The sequence below is a fragment of the Paroedura picta genome, chromosome 9, assembly GCF_049243985.1.
Source record: "Paroedura picta isolate Pp20150507F chromosome 9, Ppicta_v3.0, whole genome shotgun sequence".
NCBI lineage: Eukaryota > Metazoa > Chordata > Lepidosauria > Squamata > Gekkonidae > Paroedura > Paroedura picta.
The window spans coordinates 12,890,913-12,911,999 of NC_135377.1; the positions used below are offsets into that span (position 1 = coordinate 12,890,913).

General features: G+C 44.3%; 1 protein-coding gene across 1 annotated transcript in view; it reads left to right on the top strand.

Moving 5' to 3' along the window:
* Positions 1 to 21,087, top strand: part of EXT1 (exostosin glycosyltransferase 1) — a 289,810-nt gene that overhangs the window by 86,156 nt on the left and 182,567 nt on the right. The gene's annotated exons all lie outside the window — the stretch shown is intronic.

Sequence of the window (21,087 nt, forward strand, 5' to 3'; positions counted from 1 at the left end):
CATGACCAGAGTTATCCTGCTGCCATTTCAGTATCTCTCGGTCTCTCTCTCTTCCTCGAAAAGAAAAAGGAGGACTCTTCTTACAGTTCATTGTCAGTCTGGCAAAGGAGCTTGAATTGAGAGTTTTAAGAATGGGTGAATGAAAGCCGCAAATTCAGACGGCAATCGTCGTAATGCCAAATTAGTAGCCAAATTAGTTAACAGGGATGACAACCAGACTGTTCAGCCAAATTATTTTATTTGTTTGTTTGTTTGTTTATTTATTTGATTTCTAGTCTGATGGCTAGAAAATAATCTGATGGCTATGAGGAAAGCTGTAAATGTGCTTTGGATGTATTTGTTTATTTTTTTTGGGGGGGAGACAGTCAGTCTCTCAACAAATGAGCAGGCCCTTCTGCTGGTGCCATCCTGCAAAAGGGCAAAATTAAGAACATGCATTCCCCACTCCTTCACATGCTGCCTGCTGGGTGACCTGGGCTAATCGTGATTCTCTTAGAACTGTTCTTGCAGAGCAGTTCTCTCAGGGCTCTCTCAGCCTTCCCTACCTCACAGCATGTCTGATGTGGGGAGAGGAAAGGAAAGGCGTTTTTAAGCCACTTTGGGATTCCTTCTCATAGTGAAAAGTTGGGTATTTAAAAATAGCTGTTCTCTTTATTCTGTACTGGAACAGAGTTTTTCAAAAAATGCTTTTTTTATGCAGGTAGTAGGGCTTTTCAGAAGGATGCTATTAGTACATATTGTCTGTTGCTGTCAGGATGTTCTGATTGTGGCAGGCTTTGGGCTTGTTTCAGTTGTCTCGGGGTCCTGTGCTGCTCACTGGGTGTCCTGTCCTGTCGGTTGCTGTGCAGTCCACCCTGAGTCTCAGGGAGATGGGTGGGCTAAGAAGTAACTTACATAAATAAAACAGAAACGGTGCTGAAGCTGTTTACATCAGAACATGGCTTCTCAACCAGGGTTTCATGAAACCATGGGGTTTCTTGACAGCCCTGAAAAGGTTTCCTGAATGGGTGGAAGTTAATTCATTTTTATATGTTTTTTTTTAATTTGTTAAACATTTATTGGGCAATACGACCATATACGGTCATATCGACCTGCCCTTCCCCCACCCCCAGTGGCTCATGATGGACTTGAAGTGGGTGGGAAGGAGAGGGGTCCTGGCTGGGTGTGCACACAGTTATGCTTCCCAACCATATTCTGCACCATTGCACCACTTCTGGGGTTTCTTGAAGAATGTTTCAGGGGCTCCTGAGCTCTAAAAAGGCTGAGAAAGGCTACGTTAGAACATGCAGCTTCATAAGATTTCTGAAGCTGATCCCAGCCAATAAAGCAAATTGGCACCAGTGGCAAAAATAATAGCAATCAGAAATCGCCATGCCCCACCTGCAACCAGAGTCTCAGTTGCAAGAGCATCTTTGGAGCAGACTCTATGGCTGTTCTTTATTTGTGGGTCCAAGTCACCATGCCTTGTTAGGGGGGGTACAAGTTCAAGCTTTCGACTGCCAGTCTCGGAACTGTCAGAGCAGCGCCTTTCCTACATTAAGTTAACAAGCACCTCTCCCTTTGAAGACAAACATTAAAGGGCGGGACGCTGAGTGACAGTTTACAGTCAGGAAATTCCCATCAGTTAGGGGGGTCTTTCTTTAATGAAAAGCCCCCCCCCCTTTTGTATGTGGTGAATGATTTATTGGAAGGGTTTTTTTTAATGCATTTCTTTAAATAAGCATCAAATCTTTGAACGTGCTGCTTAAAGCGTCAGAAACCTTTGAAACATGCTCATAAATATTGCTCCGCCATTCACTGTGTCTTGGCTCGGGCAGGCCACGCTGTGTAGTTTATCACCAAGCGGCAACAGGAAGATATTTAAAGCATGTAGACATTATAACTTAAACCCTGTAGTAATGTAATTATTCCATCACTCACAGCGTCCCAAAATAACCCCGAGTCATTGGGCTCTGAAGATGGTAACGCTATAGGGCATGTGTTGTTTTGAAACAAAGAAAGTTTCTTCGCAGCAAAAAGGGAACTACTGTTATGTGGATTTGTTTCTTCTTTCCTCGCTTCTGCAGTTGAACCTTTAAAAAAGTATTTTGGATTTGTTTGATCTGGTAACTTGGTGAGGTTTACATGCTGGGTTTTGGTAATGTAGTCATCTTTTGTTTTGTTTTTTTGCGTGATGGAAGACAATAACATTTCAGAGTTAGGGGCTTGCCGTTTGAGGGTTTAGGTTTTTCTGATCCAGCAGTTAAATTGCACGCGCCACTTTCAGAAGTGAAAAAGTAAGACAAGAATGTGAAGCGTAAGGTCTTGTTAAAAGGGATGTAGGTGGGAGTAAGTAGGTAATTTTAGTTTCTTTCTTTGGGCCTCTTCCATTAAGTAAATTTTAAACCCCTTTTTAGAAGACTTAGGAGTGCAAAATGAAAGCATCTTTTGCCGTTCTGTAATTTCGGAAACCTGGTATTTATTTTATTTTTGTGTCTTACTGAGACGAGAAGGGCCCTTCTCTCAGGCATAGAACATCTTAATGGGTGATTCCCACCATTCACCCAGGGAGTCAAGAACATTTTCCCCCTTTTCCTGTCTCATTGTTGGGAGATACACTTCCTTTGGTTTTCCTCCAGTCTCTAAAGGGAGAGCAACTAGCTGATAGACTGTCCACTATTGATATCTTTTATTCTCATTGCTGTATTTCTCTACCTTCTGCCTTCTAATTCTCTCCTAACCTACCCTAAACTATTCCTCTGTCTTTCCCTCTCTATCTTGCTTGCTACTAGCAACTTCAGAAGGCAGAGGGAGAGGACAGTGGCGGCCATTTTAAAAACACAGCCCGACAGCATTCTGAGACAGATGCTCTGGTTGAGTTGAGGCACACAGGTGGATTTCTGTCAGACAGTGGCCTAGAAGTCTCTATTGCTGCAAGAAACTGTGATGATTCTGGTGGCACTGGCCCAGAAATGGCTGCACCAATTGTAATGGATAAGGAGTATAGAGCTGAGCCCAAAAAGTGTGCCAAAAACATCAGGATGAGAGAAGTGTCTTGGAGACCCAAGTTCATTCCTTAAGGGCGAATCCTTGTGGCCACAATTTTGTATGTCCCCAACAAACTGATACCGATTAGCTCTTAATAGTTAAGATTGTTGCGAGTTGGTTATTACATGTCTGTTTTGTACTAGTCTACTACAGTGATAGCTCAGGTTATAGCTTTCAGAGTACCAAAACTGAAGGATAGGTGACTCCCACCAAGGAGACAGGAAGAGGAAGAAAAGTTGTTTGTGCCTCCCTGAGCAAATGTTGGGAGTCACCCACCAAGATGTCCTCCTGTATCGAGGAGAAGGACCCTTTCAGTAAGTAACCAGTAGTCATTTTCACCAAGACAAAAGGCAGGTTACAGAATTAGAAAACAAATCAGAGTAGTATAATACACCCAACAGATGCAAAAAGAGAGGGGGGAGGTTTTACAAAATTGCAGTAGTCACTAAAAACTGTTGATTGGATCCAGACTAATTTGTTCCTCGCATAGAGCCTCAGTGCCTTCTGTCCCGCAGGAGCAGGATTTCAAGGCGATTCATGAGAGGTCAGGAAAGTTCTGTTCCACTGAGGAAAACCTAGTCTGAATCCAGCCTAGTACACTGTGTACTGTATAGTACACACAGCATCTAATGAAATAAAACTGGATTGTAGAATTAGACAAACAGTTCAATAGCATGAGATGTACAATGAACAAAGCAATAAAGACAACCTGACATTTCATGGATGTTAACTGACCAGATTCCTTTTAAAAAGGACCATCCTGAACAATTCTGGTTTAGAACCAAGTTTGAGTCCAGTGATACCTTGAAGACCCACAAAGTTTAATTCTAGGTATATAAGCTTTTGTGCACTTGCACATGAAAGCTTATACCCAGAACGAAACCTTTTTGGTCTTCATGGTTTCACTGGACTCTTTTTCCATTGCTCATATCAACACAGCTACTCATCATGTTTTGGCTTACATATTCTGCAGAATGACTAAAATATAGGAACATTGTGTTTGGATAATTGTGCAATGTGCTGGGGAGGGGCCTGCATTGATTCAATTTTTCAGGGAATGTGTGTTCCTTAAATAAGTCATGACAGAATACCTGTGCATGCAGTAGGGTTGCCAGCTAAGGGTTGGGAAATCCTTTGTGGTGGAGCCTGGGGAGGGCCATGCTTGCTGAGGGGAGAGACCTCAGTGACATATAACACCATAAAGTTTAACTTTCAGAGCAGCCATTTGTCTCCAAGAGAACTGATCTCTGTAGACCAATTTTTAAGTCCAGGACTGCTTCAGGCCTCACCTGGAGATTGGCCGCCCTAGTATGCAATTGGCCATCTCGTGCAAACTAGTGGCCACCCCATTTTTCTCACATAGGGCAAGTTTGAGAGGGTATGGAAGAGGGAAGTGTCCATACTTCTTTCTTGCTGAAACGCTTCTTGCTGAACTAATTCATACAAGAAAAGCTGTTGGGAGAAGAGGGTTGCTCGGAAGACGTGATCCGCCCATTGTGTTGGTGTTTCTGGAGCAAAAAGGTTAGTCATAATGGGTTGCTTCCCAGTTGCTGGGTGTTTTATAACAAATGGGTTTGCCAGGAGTCTCCTCGAGGAGTTTGCTGAGATCCAAGCATCGCTAACAAAACTAATTTTCGCGTTACATTTTGGGGTGGAAACAATCTGATAAGCGCTAATGCTACCAACCAGTGCAGAGAAAATCCCTGGAAGAACCTTCTCTTTGTACTTGCCCCGTTCTTGAACACACATCCTTCTGGCAGCTCAGAAAAGGAAATCCAGATGTCATTACTGCCGGGTGATTACGGCATGTCTATACATGACTGTTTGAACAGCAGAGTCAAACTGGAAACAGTTCCCTAGTCGTTCACCTGTTAGGCTACTCTCTTCCCTCCCAGTGTGGAGAGAAGATTGACTGATCCAATTGTTAATCTTTGTGTTCAAAGTGGTTTCCATGTATTCAAAGACTTTTTGTCTCAAAATCTCCTATTCCAGGCTTTTCTGAATTACTACATCGTTAACCTATTTTTGGTTTTGGTTAGTTTTTGATGAAGATGGAAAGCGCTGTCTAGTCAGTGGCGAGCCCATTGGGTTTTCAAAGTGAGGGGTGAACAGAGGTGGTTTGTCCTTGCCTATCTCTTCACAGCAACCAAATACCATTTAATCCTGACCATAACCTGTTCTCGCTATTCTTAAATCCAGTGCAGAGATAATGCTGGCTCCTTGGAAGCTTTGCCCTGGTCTCAACCATGTTTTCCACTGTTGAAAAGGGGGTGGGGTCCTTAACCGCCAAAACCACTATGATGAGGATCATGGGACATTCATAGAATCCTAGAGTTGGAAGGGACCTCATGGGTCATCTAGTCCAACCCCCTGCACTATGCAGGACACTCACAACCCTATCGCTCATTACCTGTAATCTGCCACCCCCTTGAGCCTTCACAGAATCAGCCACTTCGTCAGATGGCTCTCCAGCCTCTGTTAAAAAATCTCCAAAGATGGAGAACCCACCACCTCCCGAGGAAGCCTGTTCCACTCAGAAACCACAGGAACTTCTTCCGGATATTGAGACAAAATTTCTTTGGAATTAATTTCATCCCATTGGTTCTGGACCATCCCTCTGGGGCAAGAGAGAATAACTCATGGATAAATACCCTGTGGAATCGGGGAGGTAGTACAAAGAGGAATGAGGAGGGGTTGAGTGAAACAGCTGGCTGTATCTAGCCAAGGAGTAAGATTTGGGGATATGTCGTCTCCCCCCTTCTCGGAATTGGTCCCATCCCCCCTTTGTCATTGACTTTAACTATAATGCAGTCAGAGTTTAATGTATTTGCTTAAAACTGTAAGTGTTCTCAATCGGAATTCACAGAAGAAATCAATACATACGCATTGCATTAATACCGCAATAAATCAGAAGAGGGAAACATCTAGGTACATTTCTGATTGTATTATGGTAGTGGAAAAGGGCCAGCCAGTTGCAGCCGACTTATGGTTACCCCATAGGTTTTTCAAGACAAGAGTTTATCAGAAGTGGTTTGTCATTGCCTACCTCTTTGTCAATTGTGGCGCAGAGTGGTAAGGCAGCAGACATGCAGTCTGAAAGCTCTGCCTATGAGGCTGGGAGTTCAGTCCCAGCAGCCGGCTCAAGGTCGACTCAGCCTTCCATTCTTCCGTGGTCGGTAAAATGAGTACCCAGCTTGCTGGGGGGTAAAGGGTAATGACTGGGGAAGGCACTGGCAAACCACCCCGTATTGAGTCTACCATGAAAATGCTAGAGGGTGTCACCCCAAGGGTCAGACATGACCCAGTGCTTGCACAGGGGATACCTTTACCTTTACCTCTTAGTAGCAACCCTGGACTTTCTTGGTGCTTTCCCACCCAAACTCTAACTACAGCTGGCCCTACTTAGCTTGGGAGATCTGATGGGATCGGGCTAGGCTGTATGGGAAACTTAAATCAGGTGGTAACCTTTTGCAGGAAACAGGCCTAGATTGCACATGTTTTATCTTGTGTTTTCTCCAAAATGCACTGCTAAATTGCAGCAAGCTCCAACCATGACTCATGTTATTGCTAATTCGTAACTACAGGTCTGGGTTTCACCATACCTTTTTGGTATGGGTTGGAAGCATGTACCATCTCTCTCCTCTCCCCCCCCCCCCCACACACATTCACACCCTGCAGGGCATGGTCGGGTGATGCTGTGCATATTCATAATCCTTGTTTTGAGAGGGAGTAATTATTGAGCAGATGTAGAGCACAATGGTAGCGAGGTTTTTAAGCTGCTTACTGCTACGGCAGTTTACGGACTGCTTACAGGATGTAGTAACATTATTTCTGGTTGCCTGTCTTAGTTCGTTTCAGATTAATCCGTCTTTCACTTGGAAGGGAATGAATTGAGTCAGTGACTTCCAAGAGTTATGTAAAATCTGTTATGGGGCTAAATAAATGTGTGGAATTTTATATACGTGGCTGAAATTGGAATGTCAATTTGACACAAATGCTCCCAAACAGACTGTTGGATGAGCCGATCGCGTTTCTCAAATGCGAGACTTGGGAAATGCCATTTCGGCAGGAGTCTAGCGCTGAATGGTCCTGTCTCCTTTCACGGGGTGTCTTCAGCATATTTATTATGCCATAATGTATCCTGCTAAATATGATACCGCGGTGAGCGTCTCTTTCGGCACTGAAGTCTCCGTTGCAAATCTGAGCAGGAGGGTCACAATGTTTTTGCTTGTTCTGGTTGCGTGCAATTTAAAAAAATACTTCGCATAGCAATGTAGTGAGCATTGTGAATGCCACAGTGCAGTTGTCCGTCCTCTTGCACTTAGTCGACAGCAATCCGCGTGGTGATTCCAGATTGCTGCAATTTGGGTTTGCATGATCGTATCTTCCTTTAGTCACAGCCGACGTGCTTAAATAAACCCAGCTCCATATTAGGAAAGCGTCCTGAGGCCTCATCCATTGAGTAATTTTGTTAAACTGACACTTTTGTAGACCTGCCTCCCCCCCACCAAAAAAAATTCTCAAAGTACGTTGGGTGGTGCACATTGTCTGTATTCCACAACAGGGCAAGCGGACCAAGAAAACAGGGAAGATTAATTTGGGGAGGCAGTTTGTGGCTTAAGGGGCTGGTTTGGGCATCCTGGAAATTCCCTGTGTCATTTGCTAGACAATTGTGTTTTGTAGTGCAATAGTCAACGAGAGGAAGAAAAGGGAAAAGAAGACCTGACTCTGGAAATACCGCTTCAAGGACACAACAAGCTTCACCTGTGACTGCCGGTGTGTTGTGATCCATCGGGGTTTTCATTCGTTCACACTCAGTTCTGAATGTAAGAAGGCGTACTGCTCTTCGGACACCAGATGTATAGTAGTGTTAGTCTGTAACAGAAATATAAAACAAGCATCCAGTGACACCTTAGAGCAGCCTCTCTCAACTTTTTAACCACTGCGAATCCCCTGAAACATTCTTCAGGCTTTGAGAAACCCCAGAAGTGGTGAGATCGTGCTGAATATAGTTGAGAAGCATAGCTGTGGACATGCCCACCTGGGGCCCCTCCCCTCCAGGCCCATCATTGGCCACTGGGGGGTCAACATGATCATATATGGTCATATCAACCGATAAATGTTTAACACATTTAAACTCCCATCCATTCAAGAACTCCTTCTGGGGCCGTTAAGAAACCCCTATGTTTCACAAAACCCTGGTTGAGAAAGCCTGCCTTGGAGACTAGCAGAATTTTATTTCAGAATTGTGTGTGAGTGTGGGTATACGCACACATATAGATGTGCATATGCCCAGACGTAATGTATAAGCACATTTTAGTGTTAGTGTTAGCGTTAGTGTTTCAGATGCCACTGGACTCCTGTTCCTTTTTCTACTGTAATCTAGTATTGTTTTGTGTGCCGTAACACCAAACGGTTAATCTTTCTGAAATGATCACAGAGGAATGGGTACTGCCGTAATGTTGCTTTAGGATGCTTAGGGCTAATCCTGCGTTGAGCAGGGGGTTGGACTAGATGGCCTGTATGGCCCCTTCCAACTCTAGGATTCTATGAGTCTATGATTCTATGAATATGAAGGAAGTTTCATACCTTCTGATACGCACCAGAGAAAATCATGAAATAGTAGACATTGAACTTTTCACAGGCTGGCTTTTGGTGGACATCTCAGTATAAGCTTTCATATGCATGCACACTCCTTCAGGTATATTAAGAAATATGCATGCACATGAAAAATTTTACCCACCTTCGTTGGTCTTAAGGGTACCACCAGGTCTTAAGGGTACCAACATTATTCTGCTACTTCAGACCAACATGGCGACCCACCCAAATCTATGACCACATCAAGGGATGCTCTAGCAATTCCCTCAGTCTCTAGGACTTGAAAAGTATTGCTTGACATGGTGGTGCAACATCTGGGTCTTTATACCAAGAAACGAGATTGCTGTGTCGAGCAATACTTTCCTCAGCATGCCTCACCCCTTAAGTGGGGCGATCTTTAGGACAGGGAGATCTTTAGGACAGCGTGTTGTTGGAAAGTTGTCTGGTCAGTCTGATACTGATTATTTTATGGGCGTGTAACCCCGTGTGTTTAGCATATTGTCATTCTGGGCGCTCGGAATCTAATGGGCCTTGGTTTATGGGCGGGGCTGAATTGGTTAGGCCCTAACTCATATCAAGATTTAGAGTTGATCCATCAGTCCAACCTTGATTTGGTTTATCAGTTGAGAAGCACATTCCATAAGGAATAGATATTTACTTTTAGATATTTTTTATTTTTATTTATTTATTTAGATTTCTATATCGCCCATATAGAGCCCCCATAGCATTATTACTGATATATGGTAATTTAGTCATTGCCAAAGTTTACTTTTGGGTTTGTTTGTTCTTTTAATTTAGAGGCCCCTGGTAATTGAAGGCTGTAAGCAGCTTCGTTTGGGCATAAATCCAGTTTTTTGGGCGTTACTCGCCCTCCAACTGCTGGATGTTATTAGTGAATTTGGCTTTCATTGACTCTTTAGCTAGTTCATCATCTAAAAATTAATCTCTAGCTCTGTTAATATGACCCCCACGTTTTTAAAAACTCCATATACTCCTAGGGGGGAAAGAATTAAATACTGGCTTTTAAATTTTCAGTGGCTGAATTCCATTCCTCCCCCTTTCTTTGTTCCAGCTGCCTTTTTGCAACCTGAAACCTGATCTGTACCTGGCATCATCTAATATGGTTTAAGTCCGCAGCATATCCAGTATTATGTTTTCAGACTCGACAAACCTCAGACAGAGGGCCGTCTTCACCTTGCAGGAAACTGCCTTTTCTCTCTCTCCCTATTTGGTTTTTCGGTTCACCCAACCTGATGGAGAGTTCTGAAAATCTTCCTGTCCCTTGATGTTTTGGTGAGTTCTGTACTGGAAGGGACCAGTTGCAGAACTGTAGTTTGTGGAATTTATCTGTGGACCAACATGGTGACACTCCAATCTTTTTTCCCCATTTATCTATGCTGGCTGTCCTCTCTCCGTCCTTTGAGGTGGAAGTTCAGAAACATCGTAGGAGCTTTGTGTTGAGGCAGGCAGAGACAAACAGACAAATGGCAAAATGGAAATGTATTTGTCTTGCACACAAATGTGCACATAAATGATATGCACTCACATGAAGAAAGCAGATTCTCGTCCTTCAGAACTTCTCTTGAGCTTCTTCAGACAAATGGAGGAATTTGGCCTTTGTTCATGTTCAATACGCTGAGTGATCATTCTGAGTTGCTGGAAGGCAGAGAGATGTTGAAGTGCCTGGGATCTGAAAGAGAAGTCTTCACATTATTAGAAATCCACCAACCTTTTAGATCTTCATTTATGAAATGCGGAATCCCCCCCCTTTCAGGTTTATTGTAAACCCTCCTCCTTATGGTCTTCACATGGATGCCATAAATTGTTCTGATTGCATTACTTTTGTTAGCATGTGAAAATTCTCTCCTGACTTTAAAGCAGCGGTCCCCAACCTTCATCTGGTCGGGGATCGCCTCCGGGGGTGGGGGAGAGCCAGCGGCCCGGCTGCTGCAGTTGCTCATAAACGCGCATGCCCAGTTCCGCGCGTGCGCGTTAGCATCGCTGCCCGCGCTGGCTGCCGCACCGGCCTCTTTCCCCCCCTCTCACTGCAGGGGGGGAGGCAGGCGCGGCCGCTGGCGGCCCGGTATGATGGCCTTTTAGGCCCGGTACCGGGCCGCAGACCAGGGGTTTGGGGACCCGTGCTTTAAAGTATCCAATGGAAATTTTGGGAATTTGACTCCTACCTCTGCTTTCCAAGGACTATCTCAAAGTTACCTGAAATCTCTTGGATTTTTCTTTTTCCGTATGGGGGGGGGGGGGAAGGAGGGGCTTTTGAAAGCTGCCACCAGAAGCTCCATTTTGAGACCCGCATATTCCAAAGTCTACATGTCATACATTCAGTCCCAACCTGTTGTTTTGTGTTTGATTCCTTACTTTTTTTGGACTATAGTTTTCAGAAGTTACAAGATCTTAGTTGAATCACAACGAGCCTTGTTAAAGCAAGTTGCTGCAAAACGTCTTTTGTTCCGCTTTTGAAATGCTTTAAGCATAAATTTTGACCTTTGGAAAAAAAAAGCATACACTTTGCTGGTTTTCTTTCTCTCCCCCCCCCCCCCCCAACCATGGAGAATATCTTAAAGTCTCTTCATCTATTAATGTTTTGTTATAATTCAGTGATAAAGAGCTGAAAGGCATGCTTCAATCCGGCTCCATGTTGCTCATTGCATTAAAGGCATGGAAGGATCAAAGCCGTGAATTCTTCTCTCTACCTTTGGCTCCTGTTGACAACTCATGGGAATGTGGCCGGCTTTTTGGTATTCAGAAGCCACATGTGTGACTCGCCCGCCCCTTTCCCAAGCCTCTTTTAAAATAAAATTTTGCCTGTGGACAAGAGATGTAGCGCTTCTGGTTTTGACCCGCAGGCTAATTTTTCTGTGAACGACGCTTACCATTGTTTGAATGAGGGGACGGAGTTGGAAAGTACTCCTTTATTATCCCATTTGGGGGCTGGTTGACACATTTTAGAAGTATATCCTGCTTTTCAGTCATCAAATGGTAGAATTCAGTTCCCCGGCAACTTAGCCCTTGCTCTCAGGCATGTTTATTCTATGGCTCATTCCAAAATCTTATAATTCCCCCCTTTTCCATTTTGCAAGCATTTTTCTCTTCTCCGTGTTGTTATGTTGTTATTCCTAGAGTTGCATGTGCCTTTGGATGTTCCAAAAGAAAAAAAATCACTCAGGGGAGGGGGGGATCTGCCAGGCATGGGTTTGGAATACCTGTTTTCCCATAGGGAGGAGAATTCCTGCCTATTGTAAATAAATAGGCACCCATTACAGTCTACAGTTTGTGGCTTTCTAGGGGTTTCCTCACTGAGGTCTGGCATAGACAGTAGCCTGTATTTTTCTGGTGGTTGTTCATACAATATAGTACATGTGAGGCCCTGAGGAAGCCTACTGGGAAACCTTCCAGGGGCTCTTTTAGTCAGCAGAACTTTTATTTGTTTGTTTGTTTATTTATATTTCTATGCTGCCCATTTCTTTGCAGCTCTGGGCAGTTTTCATGGGGTACGTGTTACAGGCATGTTAGGAGGCCAGGGAGGCGGATGGAGCTTAGACAGTTGATTTAAATTATGATCCATAAACTACCTTGAGCCACGGGGAAAGGTGGGATATACATTTTTAATAAGGTATGTTAGGATGAGAGATAATTGGCTTGCCTCAGGCCAGCTAGTTTACAGTTAGTATATCTTCCTAGGACTGCACGTTATCCCCACAGCACCTCGGTGGTTCATATTTATTTACCGTATTTGCTGGCGTATAAGACGACTGGGCGTATAAGACGACCCCCCAACATTTCCACTCAAAATATAGAGTTTGTTACATTACATCACAGTACTATGGACCACTATGAGCAGCTATGTCTATCCCAACTGAAGTGCACCCGGAGTATAAGACGACCCCCTCACTTGGAGGCATATTTTTCAGGGGGGAAAAGTAGTCATATACGCCAGCAAATACTGTATTTAATTCCTTTGGACTCTGCATTTCTCGCCAGTCAGGACACAAAGCAGCTGACGGTATTCCCCTGCCTTCCATTTTATCCTTGCCACAACCGTGTATGAAAGTTTTTAGTGTTTTGGGTTTTCTTTTTTTTTAATCTTGTCATTAGGTTGAGAAATGGTAACTGGCCTAAGATCACCCAGACTGTTTCCACATGGGAGGCTTTGTGCTGGGCTGTAGGCCGGGAAGGGTTCCCCGTCTCTTCCTGTTCCTGCACGGGGAAGCATTTGGCCCCGGATTTGTCTTCCCTGAATTTGTGATCCCGCACAGGAGCCAGGGCAGCAAAGTTCCCAGTGCAGAAATGGTCCAAGTGAACGTCTTTGTCCCCAGTGGAGGTTCAAACCTGACTCTCGTCTATCACTCGTAACCAGCACACTGGAAATGAAGCACGGTCAGACACATCCCCTACATCTTCAGCCTTCAGTGGGTGGACAGAGTTACGATTCTCCTCATTCTTTTATTTCTCTTCGTGGCCTCTTAATTGGAGATCCCAGTATGCTCCACAATAAGCCTTGTGGATTCAGCCTGCATAGCTTGTCACCCAGTAAGGCAAATTAATCCACCTGAAAATTTTATGCTGTCCCTGAAAGGATCAACAACCTATTGGTTTGTAGGGAACCATATAAACCTGGGAGGGGGTGTCGAAAGTTATCGGTAATGCCTTGCTGGTACGTTTTTACATGTTTGCTTACCAATTGTACAAGTCCGGTGTGAATAACGAGGGGGGGGGGAGAGTAGCCCCCTGCCCCCTACACCAGCAGTGAATATTCACTGATGCCACTTACAAATGCCTTATGACCAATTTATATGCGCTAAGCAGAAGTGTAGGGGCTTAGAGCAATAGTATGGCGGTTTGAAAATAAATGGGATACTTTAGGTTCTTGGAAGCGTACAATTAAAATTTAGCTGTCGTTTCATTGCTGGCAGTGAGGGTTAATTGATGCATCCTTCTTCAGGTATCTTGGTAATAGCTGGCGTCTGTGTTAACTTCGAAAGCTGACTTTACTACGACCCTTAGAAAGTTGTGAGTGCTTTTTTTAAAAAAAAAATCTTGTCATTACAACATATCGAACTAAAATTTATGTAGCTAACTTCGGAAACAGATGGGGACTGGAATGCTTTTCAACATCTGGTCAGAATGCCAGAGTTTTCTGAAAGAGGGTGACTTGTCTGTCAAAACTCACAACTGTAGTTTGTTTTGTCAGCTACGCACAATAGCGAAGGCAATAGAGATTGTGGTTGGCTTGCTTTGTAAAGTTTGTGATTTTGCTGAATGCATTTAACAACTTCAGATTATTATCAAAACATCGGATGTTTTAATAGCAGGAATTTAACATCAAGAATGCACTTTATATCCCACCCCCTCCTGCCAGGGAGAAGGTGGTGACATCGATACAGTTTTTAATATAAATCAGCTGGACTGATTATAAAGTGATTTTACAGTATTTATATGTTGTTGTTATGTGCGAAGTCGTGTCCGACCCATCGCGACCCCATGGACAATGATCCTCCAGGCCTTCCTGTCCTCTACCATTCCCCAGAGTCCATTTAAGTTCGCACCTATTTATATGTGTGTATTCTATTGAGCGCTGTGAGCTGCCCTCAGCCCCCAGGGAAGGGTGGCATGCCAATCTGAAAATAAATAAATATGCACTGACATTTTGCTGCCATTGGAAACTTTTAAAAATACCTGCTTTTCCCTCCTAGAATGCTCATGACCTGAACTGAGGAAATCGTTTTATAAATCAGCAAGTATTATAATTATTGTTGTTGTTGTTATTTAATTTTGAATTAAACTACAAGTACAACGATATGGGCTAGATATCAGGGAAAAAATTTCACAGTCAGAGTAGTTCAGCAGTGGAATAGGCTGCCTAAGGAGGTGGTGAGCTCCCCCTCACTGGCAGTCTTCAAGCAAAGGTTGGATACACACTTTTCTTGGATGCTTTAGGATGCTTAGGGCTGATCCTGCGTAGAGCAGGGGGTTGGACTAGATGGCCTGTGTGACCCCTTCCAACTCTATGATTCTATGATTCTAATTTGTTACCTGCCACTCCTGAGCAGGCTCGTGGCGGGTTACAGACATCCAGTTAAAAGCCCCATTAAAACCCCATTAAAATGAACACAAAATATAGATACAATAAACCAAACAAACCCAACAACATGGTGCAACTCCCCCCCATCCCTCCCACCTCTAGAGGGAAGAGGAAGGAGAGGCGAGGTAACCAGAGTTGCAGCTTGACACCAGGGGGGGGCCCATCGATCTTCCCCCATTTCACACAAAGAAGGTGCAGAAGCAGTTTATAATATGAATAAAGAAGTCACAATGCATTTTGAGTGAGTCTTTTCTCAGGGGAGTGAAGTTAAATTTTTAGTTAGGTTCCAGTTGCTAACCTCTTCCTTCTGGTGCTCTCTGTAATTCCTTTATTGACTTTAGTTATCTGTACCTCACTCTTCTCCCAAATGGGACCCACAGTGGCTTCCAACATGGCTCTCCTCTCCTCCATTTTATCCTCACATCAATCTTCCTCTGAGGTTAGTGATGCCCACTGGGGTTGGGGGAACCTTCGCTTTGGGGTTGTTTCAAAAAGCTGGGGGGAATCCCCCCAAAACAACCACTTTTGGGGCAGTCATCCCACTTGACCTCCCCACACACTCCTCCCACAGACACAAACTCACTGAGGCCAGGAAGAATGTCCCAAATGTGCTGCCATCTCCTAAAAGAGGTATCAGCACACCAGGGTCGTTTGGGGGTTGACACTCCCAGTTTTGGGCAAAACACTATGGTCTGAGTGTGGTTTTTTACCATAGTTTCCCCAAAAGCCAGAGTGTTGCCGTCAACATGCTGACATCACTTCCGGGTTATGTCAGTATACCAGATGCTCTTCTGAGTTCAGGTAGGGGAGCGGGGAGCTCCCGTAGAGTGCACCTCTCCCCCTCTGACAGCATAATGGCACCTTGCAACCCTTCGTGAGTTAGGTTAGGCTAGTGTCCGACTGGCCCAAGGTCACCCACCTAGCAGAGTGGTGATCCAGACTTTGGGCCTTTCAGATGCTAGTCCAACATACCTGTTCACTACCCCACCGTGACTTTCATTGTATGTGTACTCATTCAGAATAAATCAGTATCCACCTTCTCTTCCTAGTAAACTGCCTTCACATGAACTGTGTGGCCATTATTTTAAAAATCCTGAATATTATATCTTTGAACCGAGGGAGAATTAAATGATCTCATTCTGGTTTTGGCTTGCAGTCCTTTTTCCTCCTCCACCAGGAGAGAAAAAGAGTTAGGAGCTTGATCAAATGGCAGAAATGTAATTCTCAAGGCCAGTTTAGAGGGGGGTGGGGAATATGGTTTCAATTGTAAATCCGATACCGTGTCATTCCTCCCCTGAACCAGAACGAAAAGGGCTTTGAGGGAAAACACTCCAGGAGAGATTCCTCAACTCTTCTTGTCTTGCTTTGAAGATGATGAAAATGCTGAGGCCTCTTCTCTTCTCTTTACTTCTTGGAAGTTTATTTTTTTTTTAATCCAAATAAATAAATACCGGCACCTATCCAAGACAGATTGACGCAGACCATCATGGTACATTTGTGGCACACGTCAATATGACGGAAATGGGAATTCTTTTGCTGCAAATATGACAGAATATTACAAGGCTTCGTGAACTACTTCTAAATGGAATTGTGAGAAGGCGTAGCAGATACCACCATAAAATGGCTGCCACAGGGGCAGGGCCAATAACAAAATGGTGGAAGTGTCCAAAGTTAGCATTATTCTGATAAAGTCAACGGCTTCTGAACGAGTGCTCCTGGCAGATGCAAAGCTTTCTGAGGTGGATTTGAAACAACCCTTGGATCAAACAGGTGGAAGAAAGCCAAAAGAGAGCCAGCTTGGTGTAGTGGTTAGGAGGGCAGACTTCTAATCTGGCAAGCTTGGTTTGATTCTGCGCTCCCCTACATGCAGCCAGCTGGGCGACCTTGGGCTTGCCACTGTGCTGATAAAGCTGTTCTCACTAGGGTTGGGCGTTTTGGCACCCAAAGCAGCCGGTTTCTCCCGGTGCAGCCAGCGCCATGCCTGATGCCCACGCCTCCTCTCCACCTCTGCGGCACGGCACGGCACGGGAGAGACTGGCCGCTTAGGGCGCCAAAGCACCCAATCTAAGTCCTGACCAAGCAGTAATATCAGGGCTCTCTCAGCCTCCCCTCCCTCACAGGGTTTCTGTTGTAGGGAGAGGAAAGGGAAGGCGACTGTAAGCTGCTTTGAGACTCCTTCGATTAGAGAAAAGCGGCATATAAGAACCAACTCCTTCTTCAATAATCTCCGGGCTCTCCCAGCCTCTCCTCCCTCACAGGGTGTCTGTTGTGGGAAGAAGAAAGGGAAGGCGACTATAAGCTGCTTTGAGACGCCTTTGATTAGAGAAAAGAGGCATATAAGAACCAACACTTCTTCAAAATGTGCTATTTTCATTCTGAAATAGAGGCAATTTGGTTTTGACTTCCAAAGAAAGGGGTGGTTTGGGTCATGTGGCCAAGAGCTACTCGGTCTGTGGGTCTTTCGCTTCCCCCATAGCTGTGATATGCCTACCCAGGATGAGCTCAGTGTCAGCTGGTACGGAGCCACCAGAAGCCCCATTGTTAGACCTGTTCTCACAGAGCAGTTCTGACAAAGCTCTCTCAGCCTCACCGACCTCACAGGGAATCTGTTGCGGGCAGAGTTAGGGAATCTGATGAGTAAACGGCTTTGAGACTCCTTCGGGTAGTAAAAAGTGGGGCATAGAAACCAACTCTCCCCTTTCTAACCATCCGTCAGGTGTATTGCTCAACATGCTTTAGCTTCCTAGTAGCCTTGTGGGCTTGCCTGTGCTAAAAATAATCACAGGCATTGGAGATTTTCTGTAAGCCTGCCTTGGGAGTCCGAGCAAGCCATAAGATATTTCCTGGGATTGTTGTGTTTGCTAGATCAGAAAGAGCCGTTTTGGAGGTGGAGCGGTTTCAAAAGCCTGCGGAAGAGGGACCCTTAGGCTCAAGGAGAAGGATCATTAGCATTCCTTTGTGCTGACAAGTGATTGCCTGGGAGAGAGCCATGCTGGAGGAGAGAATTGAATGTAACTGGACATCTGCTTCTGTTCCCAGCCACTGCAACATCGCAGCTTTATTACCTTAGAGGAGGCTTTCTTTCAAAAAGATGGGCCGTAGGGGATGCTATCGGGCAGTTCTCGCTTCCTCCTCCGTTGCGGTAGACCCAGGGGTAGTCAAACTGCGGCCCTCCAGATGTCCATGGACTACAATTCCCAGGAGCCCCCTGCCAGCGAATGCTGGCAGGGGCTCCTGGGAATTGTAGTCCATGGATATCTGGAGGGCCGCAGTTTGACTACCCCTGCGGTAGACCATGGGTAGTCAAACTGCGGCCCTCCAGATGTCCATGGATTACAATTCCCATGGGCTCATGGGAATTGTAGTCCATGGACATCTGGAGGGCTGCGGTTTGACTACCCTTGCGGTAGATGATCTTAAATTCTATCACCTTTGCTCGCGTACCGTTTGTCTCTCCTTTGCATGTGCTCAACTTCCTGTTGACACAGAAATGGCCCAGGTAGGGCACATAATGCTCATCTCGGGCCTGAATTTGGCGTTTGCCATGAAGAAATAGGGAAACGCCTTCTTGAAGGAAATTCCAACATGAGCGATTGCTGGGTTCTGATAGTTCCCCATGATGGTATCAGTGATCCTTTCCCCTAGCGATGGGTCTGTGTTTAATTAAGGACGATGGTTGAAAAATAGTCTGTTTGATTAAAAAAAAAAGATACCGTGTGCAGAATAGCAAAGGAAAGTTTCGTTTTGTGCTTGCGTAAATCTTTTCTGATGGGACCTCTTTCAATCTGGCATGGTGGAGTCGAGCCAAAGTCACATTCTGTGCTAGCGGAAAAGGCTACCGTTTCTCATGTCCAGATGTGCTCTTCTTTCTCCTTGGCTTTAATTACAGGCATTACAGCTCTATTTGTCACATCAGCCCACCGGCAAACTTGCCTATGCATTTTTAATGCTCCACGAAGCCCAGAGTCCTGGTAGCCTTTTTGAGCTATTGATCACCTCCAACGTTTTTCTTGCGCTCCAAATGGACTTGCAAAGACGCAACTGGCAGCATCCCTTTAAAAATTTAAATTATTTCCCCTGCTTTATCGCTAAGGCTTTATAGACTTACAAGTAAGGGTGCCATATGCAAGTCCTTCGAGTGCAAGTAACCTAATTTGCCTTTGATGGAAGTTTTCTAATTTTGCATGCCAAGCATATTCGTAGTTGGTACTTATCAGTTGCTCCGTATCTCCTTCTGTTAACCAAGAAAAGAAAATTGGGGAAGGGTAATAGAAAATAATCTCTTTTCCTGCTCTGGCTGTTTTCTGAGACAGCAGAGCATGTTTGGAGCAAGAGAGAGAGAGAGAGAACACCAAGGATTTGTCTCTGCATTATGAAACTTATTAATCTTACTATATCAGCCCATAATCCAGGCCCCTTAGCTGAACTCCAAGAAGAGGTATCACAGATTCCATCCCATCAGCAGGCTATACCGCCCCTCTCCAGCCCCCAAATTGCGGAGCCTGAATGTGCTTTTTATTGGCCTGTTCAATCGGTAAATAAAAGCTCAATGAGTAATTGGAGGAATAAATATTAATTTATTAATTTATAATTAAACATATGTCTAGAGAACTGGCTCGTGGCGGTTCGCATTCTCACAATACAAATCCATAACATAATAAACATTAACACCCCCCATTAAAACCCCAATTAAAACAATATTCTAAAACTCATTCGCAATTGATGACGATATATAATTTGGTAAAAAGCTGCATCCCACACAGGCCCACTGCATTGTCCAAAGATGGGCAGATGAATAGTTGGGCTGGTGTCACAGGGGTAGATCATCTTGGAGATTCGAAGCCAATCTAGTACTGGCCCCCGACACTGAGGGGAGAGGGGAGCCCGATCTTAATAAATAATAAGTAACACCAAGTCACAGCCAACTCACAGCAACCTTTCAAGGAGGTTTTAGGGCAAAAGACAAAGAGAGGTGGTTGCTATTGCTTTCTTCTGTGTAGCAGCCTTGTACTCCCTTGGTGGGCTCCTGTCCAAGTACTAACTAGGACTGACCTTGCTTAGCTAGCTCTCATGAACTAGGGCTATTCAGACTATTCATAGGAATAGCTTAGAGTTATATATTAAATACTGACAACTGTGCTTATTAGCAATCTGAATAGCCCAAGTTCTTAAGATCCGGTGTTTCCACCCAAGCTGATTCCCGCTGTAGGAATAGAAAAGTTCTACCTGAAACTTTTGGAAATGTTTGTTCTTCTTCGATACATTGCATTGTATGTATGTTAGGGTGGGATGAGGAGGGGCGGGGGTTAGGTTAGGATGTAGGAAGAAAAGAATGCAGCTTGAGAATAGTCTTATTTTTTCAGCTGGAACGTATTTCTCATTATTGTTTTCTGGAGTGATATTGCATCATGGATTAAGTTCACGTGATCAGCACCAAATTTTGTTCAATCTGCATTTCCCAGTCAAGATATTTGTATACACTGGGTTGGGGTGGGGTCCCCCACTTTTGATGCTTACTTTTTCTTGTACAACTAAGCTTTATTATCACAAAAAATTGTCTTTATTCTGTTAACACCAATGTGGGTCTGTGTAGAATGCAACATCACATGTGTTGGCTCAATTTTCTGTTCTGGTATATGAGCAAAGAAATCTGTCTTTTGTAGTAATTGACATACAGGGACCAAACATGGGGTGGGGGTTGTACATAGGAGTCAAAAGGGGGGGGGAGATTTATTCCTTTTGGGATTCTGATAATTAAAGAGAATTTGCCTCTTGTTTGACCTATCTTCTTTAGCAATATATTACATTCAGTGAAAACTTATTTTCATGCCACATCTTCTGGCAAAATGGGGAGTGTGCTATGAGTATTCAGTTGCTATTCCTTCTAAACAAAACTTCATCAGCATTCTGGCTAAAAGAATCTTGCATCTTGCAACTCTCCTCCTCTCTCCCCATTAAAGATTTGCAAAAATCTGAGCCCAGTTGTATTTTGACAAGGGTCTGAGCCTTGAAGCACAAAGAGTTATTTTAGTTGTATATTTTGTTGGATATGTTCTTCCAGCTGTCCATGTTGAGCTGGCTTAGGTGTGCTGGAAATCGTGTGTGTGTGTGAGAGAAGGGGGGGCAGTGAATTATCCTGTAGGAATAAGATTTTGGCTGAGCATACTATATTAACCCATTTGCATTCAAATTAAAAATCCCCAATAAGGTGAACTTTGCTTTCACCTTCCCTTTTTCTAAATGGGAAGCTGCCAAGTAGAGGTTTTTTTTGGGGGGGGGGGAATTAGGGCATCACCTTCATTTCGGATAAAATTACTGTTTCTCCTGGAATGTCGTCCAGATAGGTTACAAAGGCTGAGTGCTTC